The 20,201-nt window shown below is 43.0% G+C and overlaps 1 long non-coding RNA gene across 1 annotated transcript in view; it reads left to right on the plus strand.

Moving 5' to 3' along the window:
- The window catches only part of LOC144690773 (uncharacterized), a 287,279-nt gene extending 269,848 nt beyond the window's left edge, over positions 1 to 17,431 (plus strand). The window contains exon 5 of the long non-coding RNA XR_013578958.1: positions 17,317 to 17,431. This is a non-coding gene — a long non-coding RNA (uncharacterized LOC144690773). The remainder of the gene's footprint in view (positions 1 to 17,316) is intronic.
- Positions 17,432 to 20,201: the final 2,770 nt, after the last annotated feature.

The raw sequence follows: 20,201 nt of genomic DNA on the forward strand, positions 1-20,201 counted from the left end.
AAGCATAACATCCTAACTTTTATGTTCAATCCCTCTCATAATAAAGGATAGCATACCATTAGCCTTCTTAATTACTTTCTGTACCTGCATACTAACTTTTTGTGACTCGTGCACGAGAACATCTAGATCCATCTGCAGCTCAGAATTCTGCAGCTGTTCTCCATTTAAGTAATACTCTGTTTTTTTATTCTTCCTGCCAAAGTGAACAACTTCACATTTTCCCACATTATACTCCATCTGCCATATTTTTGCCCACTCACTCAACCTATCTATATCCATCTGCAACCTCCTTATGTCCTCTTCACAACATACTTTCCTACCTATCTTTGTGTCATCTACAAATTTAGCTATCATGCCTTCACTCCCCTCATCTAAGTCATTGATATAAATTGTAAGAAGTTGAAGCTCAAGCACAGACCCCTGCGGGACTCCACTCGTCATATCCTGCCAATCAGAAAAAGACCCATTTTGCATACTCTCTGTTCTCTGCCAGCCAATCTTCTATCCAAGCTAATATGCTACCTCCTAAACCATGCGCCTTTATTTTCTGCAATAACCTTTGATGTGACACCTTATCAAATGCCTTTTGTAAATCCAAATACAGCACGTCTATGGGCTCCCCTTTATCCACGTTACCTGTTACTCCTTCAAAGAACTCCAATAAATTGGTTAAACATGATTTCCCTTTCACAAAACCATGTTGACTCTTCCTGATTAATTTGCGTTTCTCTAAGTGCCCAGCAATAACCTCCTTAATGATTGATTCTAACACCCTCCCCATGACAGACGTCAAACTAACCGTCCTATAGTTTCCTGTTTTCTGCCTCCCTCCCTTCTTGAATAGACGGGTTATATTTGCTACTTTCTAGTCTAATGGAAACTTTCCAGAATCTAGGAATTTTTGGATCAGTAACACCAATGCATCTGCTACTTCATTAGGCACCTATTTTTAGGCCCTAGGATGTAGCCCATCGGGACCAGAAAACTTGTCAGCCCACAGCTCCATCAATTTGTTCAGTACCGCTTCCCTAGTGATTGTAATTTCACGAAGTTCCCCTCTCCCTCCCACCTCCTGATTTATAGCTATTACTGGAATGTTTTTTGCATTTCTATAGTGAAGAGAGAAGCAAAATATTTGTTAATTTCACCTGTCATTTCCTTATTATCTACTATTAACTCCCCATTGTCATTCTCTAGAGGACCAACACTCACTTTACTTACTCTTTTCCTTTTTAAATGCCTGTAGAAACCCTTGCTATCCATTTTTAATTTCTAGCTTCCTCTCATACTCTAATTTCTTATTCCTTTTTATTAACCTTTTGGTTATTCTCTGCCATTCTTTATATTCTGACTAATCATCTGACCTGCCACTCATCTTTACACCATTATACGCTTTCCCCTTACGTTTGATGCTTTTCTTAATTTCCTTAGTTAATCACGGACCATGGGTCCTCCCTTTAGAATTTTTCTTTATAGTAATTTTAATTGTTTTAGTGACGCCTACTAAATCGCAGACAACAGCAAAACATATAGGTAATAGTTGTCTTATTAGGATTACTTTTGGAATATTTTGCCATGCCTAAGGTATTGCAATGGTGCTGTTGTTGTTGGAAGCTTCTAAGCTTCCAGTATTCTAAATCAGGAGCCTGGGCAGAGAAGGTAGAGAGAAACTGTTCCCATTGACAAAATGTCCAGAAACAGAGGACATTGATGTAAGGTGTTGGCAAAAGAACCAAAATCGACATGAGGAATTTATTTTTTATTCAGCAAGTGTTTAGAATCTGGAATGTACTACCTGAGGGTGTGGAGGAGGCAAATTCCATGGTGGCTTTCAAAAGGTTATTGGATAATCATCTGAAGAGATTTTTTAAAAATTTACTCTGGAAAGGGCAGGGCAGTGGGGCTAGCTGAGTTGCACTTGCTGAGAGCCAGCATGGAATCAATGAGTCGAATGGTTGCCTTCCGTGTGGTACTCTGATTCTAACAAGAATGAAAACCATGCTTTAACAAAACTTAAGCATGTGAAAAAAAAAGGGTTCAGATGCTTTAGTTTTGCTTGGTGGTTTATGACAACTTATCACAGCACAAGTTAGCAAAGTCGGGTGATGAATGAATAGGACCTGAGATGGGTTAAGATGCGAGCAGTGCAGATCTGGTTGTGTTGGAGTGAGTGGACTACCAATCCTGGGTTCTCATGGTGGGCGAAGCAGGAGGGAGTTGGGGGGGCAAGGAGATCGGAAGCCTGGTGGTGGAGGGGAAAGATCAGAAGCCTGGTGGCAGAGGAAGTCTGAGGCCTGGTGAGTAGGGAGGTTGAAGGTATGAGGAGAGGCAATTGGGAGCCTCATGGGTTCCTGATCACAGAGGATCCTCAGACAGACACGCTGAATCTAGGATGTATGCGTAAAGCTCTCACCTCCTTAATCCACTGACTCTGCCTGGATACAGCTGCTGGGTTCCCTGAGGTTCATTACCAGAGCTCAAGTTGAAAAACTGAAAGACAATAAGGCACAAAACCACATTAATATGTTTAAAGCACCAGTCTGCCTCCTTGAATCAGATTGGCTGCCTGTTCACCTACCAGCCTCAGTTGAAGCCAGAAGTGAACGGTTGGAGCCAGGGTGGGGACAGCAATCTGATTTTTAAGTCTTTAAAATTCCCCCTTGGACTCAAGGTACTGTGTACAGCTGGAAACTAACTCTACCTTCACAGATAATGTTGCCAAGAGTTAGCATGTAATGAGAAATAAGTTGGGTCCAGGGATGAAGCCATGGAGCTTGGCCTGATAGAAGCACGCAGGTATGGAAGTGACCATTGCAGGAAACATACTGGCTATGTTAGGGCAGGCAACAGCGCCACAAAGGAATTATGCCATGGAGCTGGAATATAGGGGGGAATTGGGAGGAAGTGACGTGACAAACCATATTAACGGTTGCCAAAGGAGTAAAGGAAGGATAACGTGCTATAAGATATTGTTGGTAAATTTGACCACAGAGATCTTGGTGCTACAAGTGTAACAGAAATCAGCCTGAAGGGATTTGCACAGGGTGTGGTTGGCATTGACTTGTAGGCAACAACACATTTGAGAACCATCGATAAGAAGGATAGGTTAGAGATTGGGTGAGGATAGTTAGTGAGAATGAAAGAGTCAAGGGTGAGCTTTTTAAGGAAGGAATGATCCCAGTAGTTTTGAAGAGGGCATTTGATGATGCTAGCTAGCACAGCATTGAGGAGCATTATTCGAATAATTAGAAGCTGGGTTCAGAGGGAGTCAGAGAGGAGATGGAGGACCTCTTGTAGGGTTCCTGACTTTTGAAGTGAGGTTGACAGAAATTAATTTATCAGCTTTATGGGAGAAAAAAAATAGGCCACATGATTCCAATCTTTCAAATGCCGAGGAGTGTATTTAACAAGGATTATTTACCTTTGACTGTAACCTCAGAATGGCAAGACAAAATCAACAATCTGGAAATGAAACTAAATATTAGCAGCAAATGTTCTCCCAACAGAGGATTGGATATATAAAACACTCTCCCAGCAGTAGCACTTGATGCTAAGTCAAACAGTCCTTTAAAGACGAGCTGGATGAATGTTTGGTTAAGAACAGAATTGAAGACTGCAGGATAAAGACTGATATAGGTGATCAAATCCTCTGTGGAGCACTTTATTGCATTCCTTGGAGCATTAAGATATCTGTCATATATAGAAAACAAGCATGTATGAGCTGAGCGCTCTTCAATCTGAACAGATTGAAACATTAGACTGATCTCCTGCAGGTTTTCTTGATTACCTCAGGGGGTCAGGGAGAGATCAGACCGGGATTTATCTTGGAAATGCTACCTTTGGTTATTCAATTGCCCTCAAGGGATTGAATGAGCTGACAATAATATGTAACAGAACTAATTGAAGAAACAAGGGTCAAGAGCAAAATTATCCTTTCTGAATTAAAGTGGGAGAATTGGAGCCAAAGCAGGTGCAAAAATAGAGGGAACAAGAGATTGGATTAAAAGAGAGAGAAAATAACAAGATAGAAAAGAAACATTTTTAAAAATCTATAATCTCTGAGAAGAATTGACTGCATGCAAAAATTAATCGACAACCAAATTTGTTCTCTTTCTGGGCCAGAGAAGTTGATTGGCATTGCTTTAATGTTGACCCTGTCATTAATATTAACATCTACCATGTTGCCATATTATAAAAATGATACACAGACTCTGGAGAGGGTGCAGAGAAGATTTATAAGGATGATCTTAGAAATCTGCAGGTATACATATCAGGAAAGGATCAACAGGCTGGGTCACTTTTTTCTTGAAGAAAGAAGGCTGAAGAGTGGCCTAATAGAGGCTTTTAAAATTAAAGGTTTGGATAGAATGGATACAGAGAGAATGTTTTCTCTTGCGGGTAAGAGCATAACTAGTGACCATCAACATAAGATAGTCAATAAGAAATCTAATAGTGAATTCAGAAGAAACGGTTTTATCCAAATAGTGGTAAGAATGTGAAACTCGCTACCAGAGGGAGTGTTTGAAGCAAATAGTACAGATGCAAAAAGGAGATCTTGTGGCACAATGGTAGCGTTCTTACCTCTGGGTCAGAAGCTCCAGGTTCAAGTCCCAATTCAGGACTTGATGGCCACAGTTCTTAACCTGACCAAACAGGTTGACTATCAGCCTGTAAATCCTTCCGATACGCCTGATGACAGGCAGGAAAGAGCAGGAGTTTCCTGGTCAGCCATACTGCAGAAGGCAATAGCAAACCACTGTTACACTTTGCCAAGCTTAATTATGGACCAATCCAATTTAGTCCATGGTCACCAATGCCCCCTTAGGGGATGGTACCTGAAGGAGGAGGAGTATAGTTGCGTTTCAGGGGAAGTCAAATAAGCATTTGAGGGAATAGATGGCTACATTTGTAGGTTTAGATGAAAAAAGATGGGATGAGGCTCAAGTGGAGCACAAATGCCAGCATGGACTAGTTGGGCTGAATGGCCTGTTTCTGTGTTATATATCTCTATGCAAGTGTATTTAAGCTCTTAATTACCAGCTGCAAATTTCTGCAGCTAATGGACAATTAATATGAAAACTCAGCACGTTTTTAAAAATAACAGGAAGACTGAAGGCCTTAGTAGGCATTAGTTGCAAATCTCTAGAATTTGCTGGTTGATTTCTACCACTCTGCTACTTGCTTTGTGCAAACAGCATCTCGCCCTCAGGGCGGGAGTATCCGGCCCTGCCAGCAGCAAGCAACATTGTGGGCGGGACAGGAACATTTTATTGGCCGCTCTCCAAATTTTCCTTCCCCCGCCCACAACGATGCTTGGAAACTCCCGCCCTAAGGGGGAGATGCTGTTTGCACAAAGCAAATAGCAGAGTGGCATAAGTCAACCAGCAAATTCTGGAGATTTACAACTCCTAGTCTGTTTGCAACCTTGGTGTCATATTTGATCCTGAGGTGAGCTTCCAACCTCATATTCATGCCATCTATTCCACCTCCATAATATTGCTCAACTTTGCTTCTGTCTCAGCTCACCTGCTGCGAAACCCTCATCCATGCCTGAGTTACCTCTAGACTCGGCTATTCCAACACACTTCTGGATGGCCTTCTACATTCTACCGTGCTAAACTTGGGTCACCCAAAATTCTGCTGCCCATGTCTTAACTCACAGCAAGTCCCCTTCCCCCATCACCCCTGTGTTTGATGGTCAACATCGGCTCCTGGTCAAGCAATGTCTTGATTTTAAAATTCTAAATCTTTGTTTTCAAAACCCTCCCTGCAATTTTCTCCAACCCCACAACCCTCTGAGATACCTGTGCTCCTCTAATTCTGGCCTCTTGTACATTCCCAAACATAATGGTTCCACCATTGGTGACTGTGCCTTTAGTTGCACAGGCCCCAAGCTCTGGAATTCCCTCCCTGCACCCCTCTGCCTGTCTACCTTGCTTTCCCACTTTAAGACACTTCTTAAAACCTATCTTTTTGACCAAGCTTTTGGTCCTTTGACCTAATATCTGGTTTGTGGCTTGGTGTCATGTTTTTTAAAGCTCCTGTGAAATGCTTTGGGACTATTCATAAAGGTGCTACATAAATATAAGTTGTTGTTGTTTCAGATTATCTCTTCATCACCCAAACCTGCTAGCCAATTTATGCATTAATGACAGTGTGCTTCATTAATAAGTCACTATCATGCCAGCATTAACCTTATTCATTTGGTCTCATGATTGAAACTGGTAATGTCAGTCCAACATTAAAGGTCTCTTGAGGTGTCAGCTGTGGCTCAGTTCATAGCACCCTTGCCTTTGAATCAGAGGGTTGTGGGTTCATGTCCCACTCCCGGAAACCAAGAACTGTGATTGTACTCGAAAAGAGTTGCAATCTGTGACTGTTGATAACTCGAAAGAGTATTAAAGGTCTCTTCCCTGGGTACTTGTATTCACCAGTAAGCAGGTTGAGACACCCAGATTTCTTTTGTTTAGTAAGATCCTTTTAACCAACAAGGACTCGAGGCTTTCTTTATCTCATCCTCAGGTTAAGCTTGGAATGACATCCCAATTGGGAGAAAACATCATTGCGGTTCATTACATCGTCCAGTTCTGCTTGTACATACCGTAAGTTGACAGTGAGCTTCCCACAATGTGTTTCATACTCCATATACTCAAGAGCTTCCTTTCCATTCTGATTTGTCAGAAATAGTGTTGCTTCTTGCTATGTAAAAAATAGTGACTACTTTCTACAAACAAAACCCATCAACTTCATGACATTATTTCAGCACAAACAAAATGACTCTTCGCCAAATCCAAAAAGGTACATCGCCAATGAAATTCGATACAATTTCCTTCAGCTCTCCACCACAGTGACCCCTATTTTCTCCTAACTGTTGGTAATTTGAAATGAACTTTTGGGAGCTGAAGATAGTTCTGCCTTCTCACGATCTGCAAAAGAATAAAAAATAAAAAACAGCCACCATGGCAGTGCTTTCTGAAAAGCTCCTAGGCTTTCCTGATTTCAATCTAACCAGTCAGGATACGGCTCCTGAGAGGAATTCTTATCATCAGCGTTGTAAGCAGCTGTGAGGATTTGATTTCACAGAGGCAAGGCAAACTCGTAACCCATTTCCCCTGTTTACCAGCTGCTCCCGTCTCCTCTAAATACACGCGCGTTTCAATCTGAGCTGACGAGTTAAAAATTCACGATACAATTCCCCTACCTAAAAATGGTTCTGCATTGAAGACCTTGAATAGTTTCCTGTTTGCTGGAGTCCACATGAAACCCAAGCGCCAATCAGTTGAATCTAAATACAATCTTAAATGGCAACCGTCTGATAAATAAATAACTGTTTTCAGGGACGCCACTGTAATTAATTGATACCAAACAACAATGGGGTTCTGATTACATGAAATATGAACTGTGCTATTATCACTCGCAGTTTTTGTGTTAAAAATCTAATGTGTTCTCTCACTAAAACATGCATTGGAGAATCATGTTTTGTCCACGCAGGGTGTCACTTTCAGGGTCATCCTGCATAATTCTAAGCAACTCAAAACTGAGCAACAACGAGGGGCTGTGGACTATCAGCAGCAGCAGAATTGTACTCAATGACAATCTGTCACCTAGTGGCCCGGCATATCCTCCCACTCTACCATTACCACCAAACCAGGGGATCAACACTGGTTCAATGAAGAGTGCAGGAGAGCATGCCAGGGGTAGCACTGGGCATATCTAAGAATGAGGTGTCAACCTGGTCAAGCCACAACACAGGACTACTTGCATGCCAAACAGCATAAGCAGCAATTTATAGACTAAGTGAATGTGCAACCAATGGATCAGATCCAAGCTCTGCAGTCCTGCCACATCAAGTCATGAATGGTGAATTAAACAACTCACTGGAGGAGGAGGCTCCACAAATATCCCCATCCTCAATGACCGAGGAGCCCAGGACATCAGTGCAAAAGATAAGGTTGAAGCATTTGCACAATCTTCAGCAGAAATGCCGAGTGGATGATCCATCTCAGCCTCCTCCGGAGGTCCCCAGCATCGCAGATGCCAGTCTTCAGCCAATTTGATTCACTCCATTTGATATCAAAAAACAGCTGAAGGCACCAGATACTGCAAAGGTTATTGGCCCTGACAATATTCAGCAATTGTACTGAAGACCTGTGCTCCAGAACTTGCTGCACCCCTAGCCAAGCTGTTCCAGTACAACTACAACACTGGCATCTACCTGGCAGTGAAGAAAATTGCCCAGGTATGACCTGTACACAAAAAGCAGGACAAATCCAACCCAAACAATTACCAGCCCATCAGTCTACTCTCGGTCATCAGTAACGTGATGGAAGGGGTCATCAACAGTGCCATCAAGCGGCACTTACTTAGCAATAACCTGCTTACAGACTATCAGTTTAGGTTCCACCAGGGTCACTTAGCTCCTGACCTCATTACAGCCTTGGTCCAAACATGGACAAAAGAGCTGAACTCCAGAGAGTGACTGGCCTTGACATCAAGGCAGCTCTTGACCACGTTTGGCATCAAGGAGCCCTAGCAAACTTGGAGTCCATGGGAATCAGGGGGAAAACTCCCCACTGGTTGGAGTCATACCTAGCACAAAGGAAGATGGTTGTGGTTGTTAGAGGTTAATCATCTCAGATCCAGGACATCACTGCAGGAGTTCCTCAGGGTATTATCTTAGGCCCAACCAGCTTCAGCTGCTTCATCAATGACCTTTTTTCCATCATAAGGTCAGAAGTGGAGGTGTGCACTGATGATTGTACAATGTTCAGCACCATTTGCAACTCCTCAGATACTGAAGCAGTCCATGTCCAAATGCAGCAAGACCTTTTGGCAACCTCCATGCTTGGGCTGACAAGTGGCATGTAATATTCACACTACACAAGTGTCAGGCAATGACCAGCTTCAACACGAGAGAATCTAACCATCACCCCTTGACATTCAATGGTATTACCATCAATGAATCCCCCACTATCAACATCCTGAGGGTTACCATTGACCAGAATCTGAACTGGACTAGCCATATAAATATGGTGGCTCCTAGAGCAGGTCAGAGGCTGGGAATTCTGCGGTGAGTAACTCACCTCCTAACTCCCAAAAACTTGTCCACAATCAACAAGGCACAAGTCAGGATTGTGATGGAATACTCTCCACTTACTGGATAGTGTAGTTCCAGCAACACTCAAGAAGCTCAACACCATCCAGGTAGTCCACTTGCTTTGCACCCATCCGCCACCTTAAATATTCACTCCCTCCTCCATGTATACACAGTGGCAGCAGTGTGTACCATCTACAATATGCACTGCAATAATTCATCAAGGCTCCTTCCAGCACATTCCAAACCCGCAACCTCTACCACCTAGAAGGACAAGGGCAGCAGATGCATAGCAACACCACCACCTGGAAGTTCCCATTCGGCCACATATGATCGTGACTTGGAACTATATCACCGTTCCTTCGCTATCGCTGGACGAAAACCATGGAACTCCCTCCCTAACAGCACTGTGGGTGTGCCTACACCACATGGGCTCCAGTGGTTCAAGAAGGCAGCTCAACACCACCTTCCCGAGGGCAACGAGGAGTGGGAAATAAATGCTGGTTGAGCCAGCGACATCCACATCCTGTGAAAGAATGAAAAAAGACCCCCTGACTACTTCCAACGACCTGACCTGATTACCCCCCGCACTGACTCCCCAACCCGACTACACTTTCCCAACCCGACTCTCTCCCACAACAACCCCTGACTTGACTAAGCCCCAAACTTGACCTCCCCAAACCAACTAATCCCCCCTGACCCGACCAGACTACGCCCCCCACCGCAACCCGACGACCTACTCCAAAATCCACCACCCACTCACCTGTGCACCCAACACACCCACCCAACCACTCACTCACCCAGTGAGGGAGAACATTGAAATGAATACGTTGATACTTTTATAGGTTCTTCCAGCCTGCAAAGCTTCCTTCTGAATGTTTCTGGACTGATGTAAATTGAATCCATTCAATTCACTGAATTCATTGTGTTGCAATTTTGGATAAAAACCCTTCCCATCTTAGTCACAGAATTTGAATGCAACAGGTAAGGCTCATAGTTGCCTTGAAAGTTAGCTGCACTGCTTCAAAAATGTGTATTTGATAACAATCTGGGCTCTCCTTTCTCTATGCCTGCATTGCAGTCTCACAATAGGCAGCAATGATGAGAGATGATCAGCTAAACGGGCTCGGTTTTTACAATGCATCTGCCATTGAATAACTGGCAACTAAATGGCTTCGATGGGAACAGTCCTCAATCAGTATGTAGCATCAGAGGACTGGCATTTGTAGATTGGCATATCTAAAAAAAAAGAACAAAAACTCAAAATAGAATTGGAATGTGATTACTAATTGCAAATCATTCCACAAAATCAGTGGGCAAAAAGTATATTCTGGAATATGGAAATGTGATGGGGAGCTTCACAAGCAGAAATCAGAAAAAAAGAGTCAAACATGAAAACTATAGTTTATGCTAAGTTTCTATTCTAGGATTAGTGTGCCAGATATTCAATCTAGGCCCATGCAGAGTCCTTACTAAAGTAGACTGCAAACAGACGGGCATGCTTTCCGCTTCTCTCTTTGTGCTTCTTTTGGTCCCCTCAGAAGCATAGAAACATTAACTAAATATGGGAGCTGCATCTCTGTTATGTACAATGTGCATGTCACCATTTTTTAAACAAGGATTTACAGCGTTATGGAAAATAACAATCTTTGGTTTATTCCTATCCCCAATGATTTTGAACAGTTTAAATATAGGGAACTGGCTATACAATCGCCCAAGGAATGGCCAACAGACTTTGAAAGAACAATTAAGAACAGAAGATTGGACATTCTGGAGATTTGCTAGTTTCTCTCTGGGGGCCAGGGTGAAACTTTGCAGAGCATTCCTTGGGTCAAATCCATCAAAACATGAGCTGCAAAAATTGTACATGGTTTGTGGATTCAGTGGGTTTGATGGGCTGAATGGGCTTCTCCCAATTCCATGTTTTCTGATGTTTTTTGTCTTCTGTTTCCTCAACCTTAAAAGTTTGAAACATGGCTTCACAATGAAATTTGAACTCAGCTCCTGACAGTTACCGCACTGCATTTTTTATGAGGAGTTATTTTTCTCCAGAAGAGCTGCCAGAATATTTTAAATTCCATTTATTTCAGAATGTGGAGAGCTAAATTACTCCCTCTACTACTTTCAAATGTATTAAACATTAAGGAATCCTGGCTAAGCACTGATTTTTTTTTTATTATTTTGTGTGTCAGCACGTCTCAGTTGGCACCAGTTGTTGCACTTTGGCCTCAAGTCTAAACTTTAGCTCAGTATCATGGCGTTTGATGCCGTACCTTATACCAACTACTCACAAGGAAGTTCTACATTGTTAAAAGGTGCTTTTCTTCAGGGAGGTAACTATCTGCCCATTCTGGAGAGGTTCAGGTTATAAGGAATCCCTCAACACTGTTCTAAACAAATCCGAAAGTTCTCCTGATGTTTGGGTCAAGATCATAGAGTTATAAAGCACAGAAACAGGCCCTTTGGCCCATCATGTCTGTGCTGGCCATCAAGCACCTACCTAATCTCCCTTTAGCAGAATGAACTAAAAGCATAATTTATCAATCCTTCCAGAAACAGTTAGAAGGAAACCTTGAAGGCTAGAAGAACCTGTAGCAGTATTAATATATTCATTTCGATATTCTCTGTCATGGCTGTTCTTTTTTATTATTATTAATTTACAGGATGTGGGCATCGCTGGCTGGGCCAGCATTTATTGGCCACCCCTAAAAGAAGGTGGTGGTGAGCTGCCTTCTTGAACCACTGCAGTCCCTGTGGTGTAGGTGCACCCACAGTGCTGTTAGGGAAGGAGTTCCAGGATTTTGACTCAGCGACAGTGAATGAATGGCGATATATTTCCAAATCAGGATGGTGAGTGGCTTGGAGGGGAACTTCCAGGTGGCGGTGTGCCCATTTATTTGCTGCCCTTGTTCTTCTAGACAGTAGTGGTCGTGGGTTTGGAAGATGCTGTCTAAGGAGCTTTGGTGAGTTGCTGCAATGCACCTTGTAGATGGTACACACTGCTGCCACTGTTCATCAGTGGTGGAGGGAGTGAATGTTTGTGGATGTGGTGCCAATCAAGCAGGCTGCTTTGTCCTGGATGGTATCAAGCTTCTTGAGTGTTGTTGGAGCTGCACTCATCCAGACAAGTGGAGAGTATTCCATCACACTCCTGACTTATAGATGGTGGACAGGCTTTGGGGGCGTCAGGAGGTGAGTGACTCACTGCAGGATTCTGGCTTCTGGCCTGCTCTTGTAGCCACAGTATTTATGTGGTTAGCCAAGTTAAATTTCTGGTCAATGGTAACCTCACTATCAACATCCTGGGGGGATTCAGCGATGGTAATCCCATTGAATGTCAAGAGGCGATGGTTAGATTCTCTCTTTTTGGATACGGCACTTGTGTGGCACAAATGTTACTTGCCACTTGCTAGTCCAAGCCTGGATATTGCCCAGGTCTTGCTGTATTTTGGCATGAGCTGCTTCAGTATCTGAGGAGTCTCGAATGGTGCTGAACATTGTCCAATCATCAGCAAACATCCCCATTTCTGACCTTATGATGGAAGGAAGGTCATTGATGAAGCAACTGAAGATGGTTGGACCCAGGACACGACATAGAACTTGCTATGCAAAAAATGGCTAATCTGAGTGCCTATATAACAGGTTTGACATTTTCATTGTTTATTCAATGCTTTGACCATTTCTAAGAGGTATCATAAGATGCTATGGGTCAATTATCCTCACAACTAGCACAAGATTCATCAGCAACCAGTAGGGATGGTGTCCAGCATTTACAGAGTCAGGTCCCATTAAGAATTGATTGCAAGCTCGCTCCCCATATTAGGCTTAGAAATGAAGCCTTAACAATGGAATCTGGCTGTATCTCATCCTTAGCTTCTGATCTTGTTGATTTGTGTTGATCACTCCTGAAAAGCTTATGTGTTTCAAGAGGATTAATTTGAAGGGTTATGTGGAAAAACCTGGGACGTAGGACTAAATTGGGCAGCTCTCAAAGAGCCAGCAGAAGCACAAAAGGCTGAATTGCTTTTGTGCTCTTAGATTCTATGATTCAGTGATTCTCTACCTGCATGTGAGGGCAGCCAACTTTACTGATCTCTTAGTCATCATCACAACCTTTTACAAGAACTTACTGTTTCTCCATGGGATATGATGCACACACATTATTTAAACATCAAGGTGATTTTGACTTTTGGTGATAGTATAACATAGATGAACTCAATGCGAAGGAAAATAGAGAGAGGTTTATAGTGGGCAGCTATCCAGTAATGCTTATCTTGAACTATTACTTAAAATTAAAATGGTCACCATTAAATCTTTGCTCGTTTCTTTTTGATTGCTGTTATCACTGCAAAAAGTCCATAACGAAATGCCTGGTTAATGATGTAGCTTTAATTCCAACTCAGTCATTATTGATGATTCATGTGTAAGTTTTTCGGTTTTACTTTGACACTGGTATCCTGCCCCTTCCACATTTTTTCCCCAGTGACTGGAATGCGCTTACTGGGCAGAATTTTACATCCCATGGGCGGGCGTGTGCCCGACCCGACCAGGAGTAAAATAGTGCGTGCTGACGTCAGGCGAGCGTCGCGCGATATTTTTGTCGGCGGGCATGCGCCCGAGTCGGCAGCTCACCTGCCGACAATTAAGAGGCCATTAAACTAGCAATTGATTTGTATTTTTCGCTGCCTGTCCAGCCTTGCGGTTGGCGAATGGGTGAATAGGCCAGGTGGCCTTTGCATTTTTTGGGAAAACTCATCCATGGGTGGGATGAGGTTTCCAACAGTCATTTTTAAAAAATTAATAATTTTGAAACATCATTTTTAATATATCCCCGTTCATGTGACTGAGTCACATATGGGGGGCATGTTTTCCTTATTTTTAAAATCTTTATTTTTCATTGTAAAATTCTTCAGCTCTCTGAGACAGCTCTGTGCCTTCAGGGAGCTTTCAGTGCGCACTCCCCTGCACATGCACAGACTTCAGTGCTCGCACTCCTCCCCGGCAGTGCTGAGGATTCTCAGCGCACGATTCACGCTGGTGGGCTATTAATTGGCCAACAGTGTGAAATCACGGCCAGGGCCTGATCGAGGGCAGCGGTGCGTTTCACGAAAGCTCCCGGGCCCGCCCGCCGTGCCCGCCCAAATCCTGCCCAGTGTTTCCCTCTTCTCATTCTTATCTCTTGGTCAGTGTTCCCCACCTGCAGATATCGAGCAAGCCAAATAAGTGTAGTCCTATTACCCATGTTCGATTCATTCACTCTCTCTATTGATTCTATTCCTGCCACCCGCTGAAGTTGGCATCACTCTTGTTCTTGTTATATTGACCCGTACACCAAAATGATAGAAACTCCATGCAAAATGAGGCCAAAAATGTGGTTGCATTTTTCTTTGCTTTCTGCATTTCTGGTGGAAAAATAAAATTTTAAAATGCTGTCAGCGGCGACCAAAGGTGACTTGACACTTTAAAGTCCCAACAAGTATCAAGATGATGGCTGTGCAATCATCTTGGGGTTTAGAAATGGCAGGCAGTTAGAAAAGAAAAAGAAATACGTTGTTAGGTTGTTTAGAAAAGGAAAAATATTAAATCGCCCACAGCAGAAAATGAAAAATAAATCTGCAATGGGATGTACAGAATAAAGAATGTGCCTACACTTAGCCCAAAGTACATGATCTACCATCTTGTGCAAAACAGCACAGTAACTAGTTTCATTGCAGCCCTCCATCTTCTTTACCATGGGCATTCCCAGTGCTGTCACGCTCATAAACAAGTTGAGTGCAATTGGGAAAATCTGTTTCGATTAAACAATCTATGGGATATTTTCAGTACATCTCGGAAATAGCTTTCCACAATTGCATGTGGGGGGAGGATCAGCGGTGGTGGGGCGAGAGGGTTGATCTGCACTAGCGTGCAACTCTGGAAAATGCCCATGTTCTCAGTAAATGCCTCTTAGCAAGTTCTCGAAGCAGGTAGAAATGTGCCCTGCTTTGAATCTTCCTAGCTGTCATGTTCAGATCTCCAACCAACCATGTAAAATTTCTGCTTAGTTCAAGGTAGGTAGATGAAAAAAGGACAACTTTGCCACCTCTTGCCTGACTGAGCCACGTGATGATTTAATGGGTGACTGTTGGACGAGAGTGTCTGCCTGCAATTGCTTAGATTGTGCCTTTAAAATAAGTTCGGATTGTTGGCGGAAGAGAAATCCTTTTCATATGCAAATCAAAATCTGACCACACATAAACAGATGTGGTAATTTAACCCCATTTAAATTCTGGAAAATTATAACTTCATTCCCACTGCCACAAATGGTAGCAAGGTAGCTAAAATATAAAACTTGAATTTTACTGTATTTATACATATTCTCCACAATGCCTTTTTATTTTGCTATGTACACAATTAAAAACTGGGCTGAGAGTATAATAAGTTGCTATTGTTTTATGTGAGGCACTTTCTCTGGTGCCTCCCTTACAGTTCTTGAGACCATTCATTTTGTACATAAACAGACATTATCCATTACATATTACTCCAGCTTTTACTTCCATTTGTGGAAATATTACAAGTGGGAACTTGGAATCAAATTTCCTTGGCATAAATGAAGGTAGTTGAACATAAAATGGGTTTTGTACAAAACTTCATTTTTTTTCTTAACAAAATCCTAGCTACGCAACCTCTTAATTGGTCCAATTTCTAGACGTTGCACGGTCATCTGTTTCCAATAAAATTTATCAGTAACAGTTTTTACATCTTAGCTGTCTTCTTAAAATTAACTTGCGTTTATACAAAGCTTTTCATGACCTTTAGAAGCTTGTAGATGACACGAAGCTCAGAAATGTAGGAAACGCAATTTAAAAAAGAGTCCCAATTCCTCCCAGTTGTGACCTGATCCTTCCATGTTCCTTTTTGTGCCTTCTGCTGTGCCTCAATCATCTCTTTAATATGGAGATCAGAATTGTGCGCAGTAATCAAAATGTGATTTTACTAAGATTGTACGCACAATTAACATAACCTGCTTTTCAATTCGACTCCTCCAGCAATGACCATCAGTGATTTGTTTTTTTTTTATGGCCTTATTAACCTGTGTCTCGGATTTTACGGATTTATGGGCAGAAGCTTCAGCTCGGTGAGCGGGGGTGGGGTCTGCTCGCCGAGGCGTAAAAGGACGCGGGGTGGCGTCGGGCATACGTCCCGACGTCACCGCGCGTCATTTAGATTTTCAGTTCGCAGCTACATGCCCGCCGAATTGTCAACGGTCTATTAAGGCCATTTAAATAGCAATTAAGGCAATCAGTTGAGCTGCCCGTCCAACCTTAAGGTTGGACGGGCAGGCGAAGAGTCCAGGCGGCCTTCGCATTTTTCATGGAACCTCGTTCACGAGTGGGATGAGGTTTCATGAATGATTTAAAATTTTCAGAAATGTTTTAATTAAAATTAATGCACATGTTCCAGTTTGTGTGACAGTTTCACATGAGGGGACATGTCATAAATTTTTTTACAACACTTTATTAGACTGTTTAAACTTAAAACTAATCCTCCTGAGGCACTTCTGTGCCTCCGGGAGATTTCTGTGCTCTTTCGAGCGCATGTGACTACTGACTTGCCCGCCCCCCCCCCCCCCCCCCCCCCCCCCGCCCCACACAGGGAGCGGTCAGCGCTTCCGGGTGCGCATCATGCCGGGCGGGCCTTAATTGGCCTGCCCACGTAAAATGGCGGCGCCCAGCCGATTGGGGGCGCCGAACAGCTTTGTGCCCGCCCACGCACAACCCCACCTGACGGGGAGAAAATTCTCCCCTATGTGTTAGTGCCCCTAAAGCCCTTTGCTGCCCTTACCCTGTTTTTTTTTTAAATTCTCCAAGGAGTAAGTAGCCCCTTATTTATCTGACCAAAATGCACTGCCTCACTCGATAGAAATGTCGTGGAATCTTTAATATCTACATGAGATGGCAGACTGTGCCTTTATTTAATGTCTTATCCGAGAGATAGCACCACCACCAGTGCAGCACTCCCTCAGTATTGCACTGGAATATTAGCCGAGACTTTGTGCCCAGGTCTCTGGAATGGAACTTGAAACCACAAGCTTCTGACCCAGAGGTGGGAATGCTACACATAAAGCCATGGTTAACAGCTAAACCATCATAATTTCTTTGTCAAGTTATAGGCATTTTCAAATAATCATGATGAATTTGTACGGTTTTGGGTCATGGCAGATAGTGTTTGACGGTCTGCAGTGAAATCAGAAAATCCTGGAAATACTCAGCAAATCAGGCACAGCATCTATGGAGAGAAGTGACATTTCAGGCACAACTCTTCATCAAGTATCGGCAGCACTGGCTTTTAGTACAGGTACCTATTTGTAGTATGAGTGAATGTAGAGGATGAGGCACTGATATTACAGGTGAACATTGATTTTTCTTTATTCACCAACAATCTATCAGAATCCTGAAGTAAGCAAAAATGCTTTCAGCAGATATTACATATTTATCAGATTTATCTAAGACTCTTAACAAAAACAGAACTCAGCAGGTCTACCAACACCTGGAACAGAAAGATTTGCCAATGCTTCATTGGTTCCGACCTTCATTAGTTCTGGTCATTTGTGATGAAAGTCACACACAAAATGCATTGTAACAGTGATTACCCTTCTGAAGTATTGAAATCGCCTGTAACAAGCTTTGGGATGTTCTGGGGTCATGGTTGGTGCTATATAAACAGAAGTCTTTTTATGCCTTTTTATTTAAGCAGAGTGACACAGAACATGAACTGTATGGTGTTTCAAGGTGCATTTCAAAGTTGTGATAAGGCAATAAATGCAGGTACATTTAACCAGACATTGCTCAATCTGTTATTCATTGGCAAAATTTTCAATTTTATATTTTAGGTTTACAAACACTTTTGCCCAGTTTATCTACACCTGCATTTTTTTGTAGGTTCTATCATTCTATACAGACAGCAAAGATTTTGAATCTTACAAGTAAATTCCACAGGAATATGCAATGGTGGGCGGAAAGTAGGTGGATAATGAGCAACTTTAATTAATTTACTCAACATCTAATTAACATTTCCTTTAAGGTATCAAAGCTTTATTCATAGCATTGCAAACTATCATTGTTTGATTGAAAGAAAAACATAATTGAATTAATAATTTTGCTATAGCCTCTTTATAAAATATCTTCCTGTAGTAGGTGCAAGCACCTGAATAGACCAATAACCTCAAAAAGCAGAGATAATTACATTCATGACAAAATAGCCCATTACACAAATTTGTTTCTATTTATTCATTCCTTTGATGTGGGCTTCGCTGGCTAAGACAGCATTTATTGTCCATCCCTAATTTCCCTTGAGAAGGTGGTGGTGAGCTGCCTTCTTGAACCACTGCAGTCCACGTGGTGTGGATATACCCACAGTGTTGTTAGGGAGGGAGTTCCAGGATTTTGACCCGGTGACAGGGAAGGAACGGCGATATATTTGCAAATCAGTATGGTGAGTGGCTTGGAAGGACACTTACAGGTGGTGATGCTCCCATGCATCTGCTGCGCTTGTCCTTCTAGATGGTAGAGGTTACGAGTTTGGAAGGTGCTGTTGAAGGACCATTAGTGAGTTGCTGCAGTGCATCTTGTAGATGGTACACTCTGCTGCCGCTGTGCATCGGTGATAGAGGCAGTGAATGTTTAAGGTGGTGGATGGGGTGCCAATCAAGCAGGCTGCTTTGTCCTGGACGGTGTCGAGCTTCATGGGTGTTGTTGGGGCTGCACTCATCCAGGCAAGTGAAAAGTCTTCCATCACACTCCTGCCTTCAGAGAACCACAGAAATGTTACAGCGCAGAAAGAGGCAATTTGTCCCATCATGTCTGTATTAGCTGTCCAAATGAGCAACTCACCTAGTACCATTCCCCAGCATTCTCCCCGTAACACTGCACAATCTTCCTTTTCAGTCAACAGTCCAATTCCCTTCTGAATGCTTTAATTGTACCTGCCTCTACCACACTCTTGGGCAGTGCATTCCAAACCCTAAACAACTCACTGTGTAAAAAGGTTTCTCCTCTTATCACTTTTGCTTCTTTTGCCGATTATTTTAAACCTTTGTCCTTTCGTTCTTGATCCATTCACGAGTTGAAACAATTTCTCCAACTTGTGCCATGTGGATGGTGGACAGGCTTTGGGGAGTCAGGAGCTGGATTATTCTCTGCAGAATTCCTAACCTCTGATCTGTTGTTGTAGCCACAGTATTTATATAGTTGGCTGGTCCAGCTGAGTTTCTGGCCAATGGTAACCCCCAGGATGTTGATAGTGGGGGATTCAGTGATGGTAATGCCATTGAATGTCAAGGGGTGATGGTTAGATTCTCTTTTGTTGGAGATGGTCATTGCCTGGTACTTGTGTGGTGTAAATGTTACTTGCACCTTATCATCCTAAGCCTGAATATTGTCCAAATATGGACTCAGACTGCTTCAGTATCTGTGGAGTTGCGAATGGTGCTGAACATTGTGCAATCATCAGCGAACATCCCCACTTCTGACCTGATGATGCAAGGAAGGTCATTGATGATGTAGCTGAAGATGGTTGGGCCTAAGGCACTACCCTGAGGAACTCCTGCAGCAACGTGCAGAACTGAGATTATTAGCCTCCAACAACTACAACCATCTTGCTTTGTGCTAGGCATGACCCCCAACCGGTGGAGAAATTTCCCCCTGATTCTCATTGACTCCAGTTGTGCTTGGGTTGCTTGATGCCACACTTGACCAAATGCCAAGGGCAGTCACTCTCACCTCACCTCTTGAGCGGAGCTCTTTTGTCCATGTTTGGACCAAGTCTACAATGAGGCCAAGAGCTGAGTGGCCTTGGCGGAACCCAAACTGAGCGTCAGTGGGCAGGTTATTGCTGTGTAAGTGCTGCTTGATAGAACTGCCGACGACACTTTCCATCACTTTGCTGATAGTAGACTGATGGAGTGGTAATTGGCCGGGTTAGGTTTGTCCTGCTTTTTGTGTAAGGACATACCTGGGCAATTTTCCACATTGCTACGTAGATACCAGTGTTGAAGCTGTACTGGAACAGCTTGGCTAGGGCCTCACCTACTTCTGGAACCCAAGCCTTCAGTACTATTGCCAGAATG

Source organism: Cetorhinus maximus, chromosome 2 (assembly GCF_964194155.1).
Source record: "Cetorhinus maximus chromosome 2, sCetMax3.hap1.1, whole genome shotgun sequence".
NCBI lineage: Eukaryota > Metazoa > Chordata > Chondrichthyes > Lamniformes > Cetorhinidae > Cetorhinus > Cetorhinus maximus.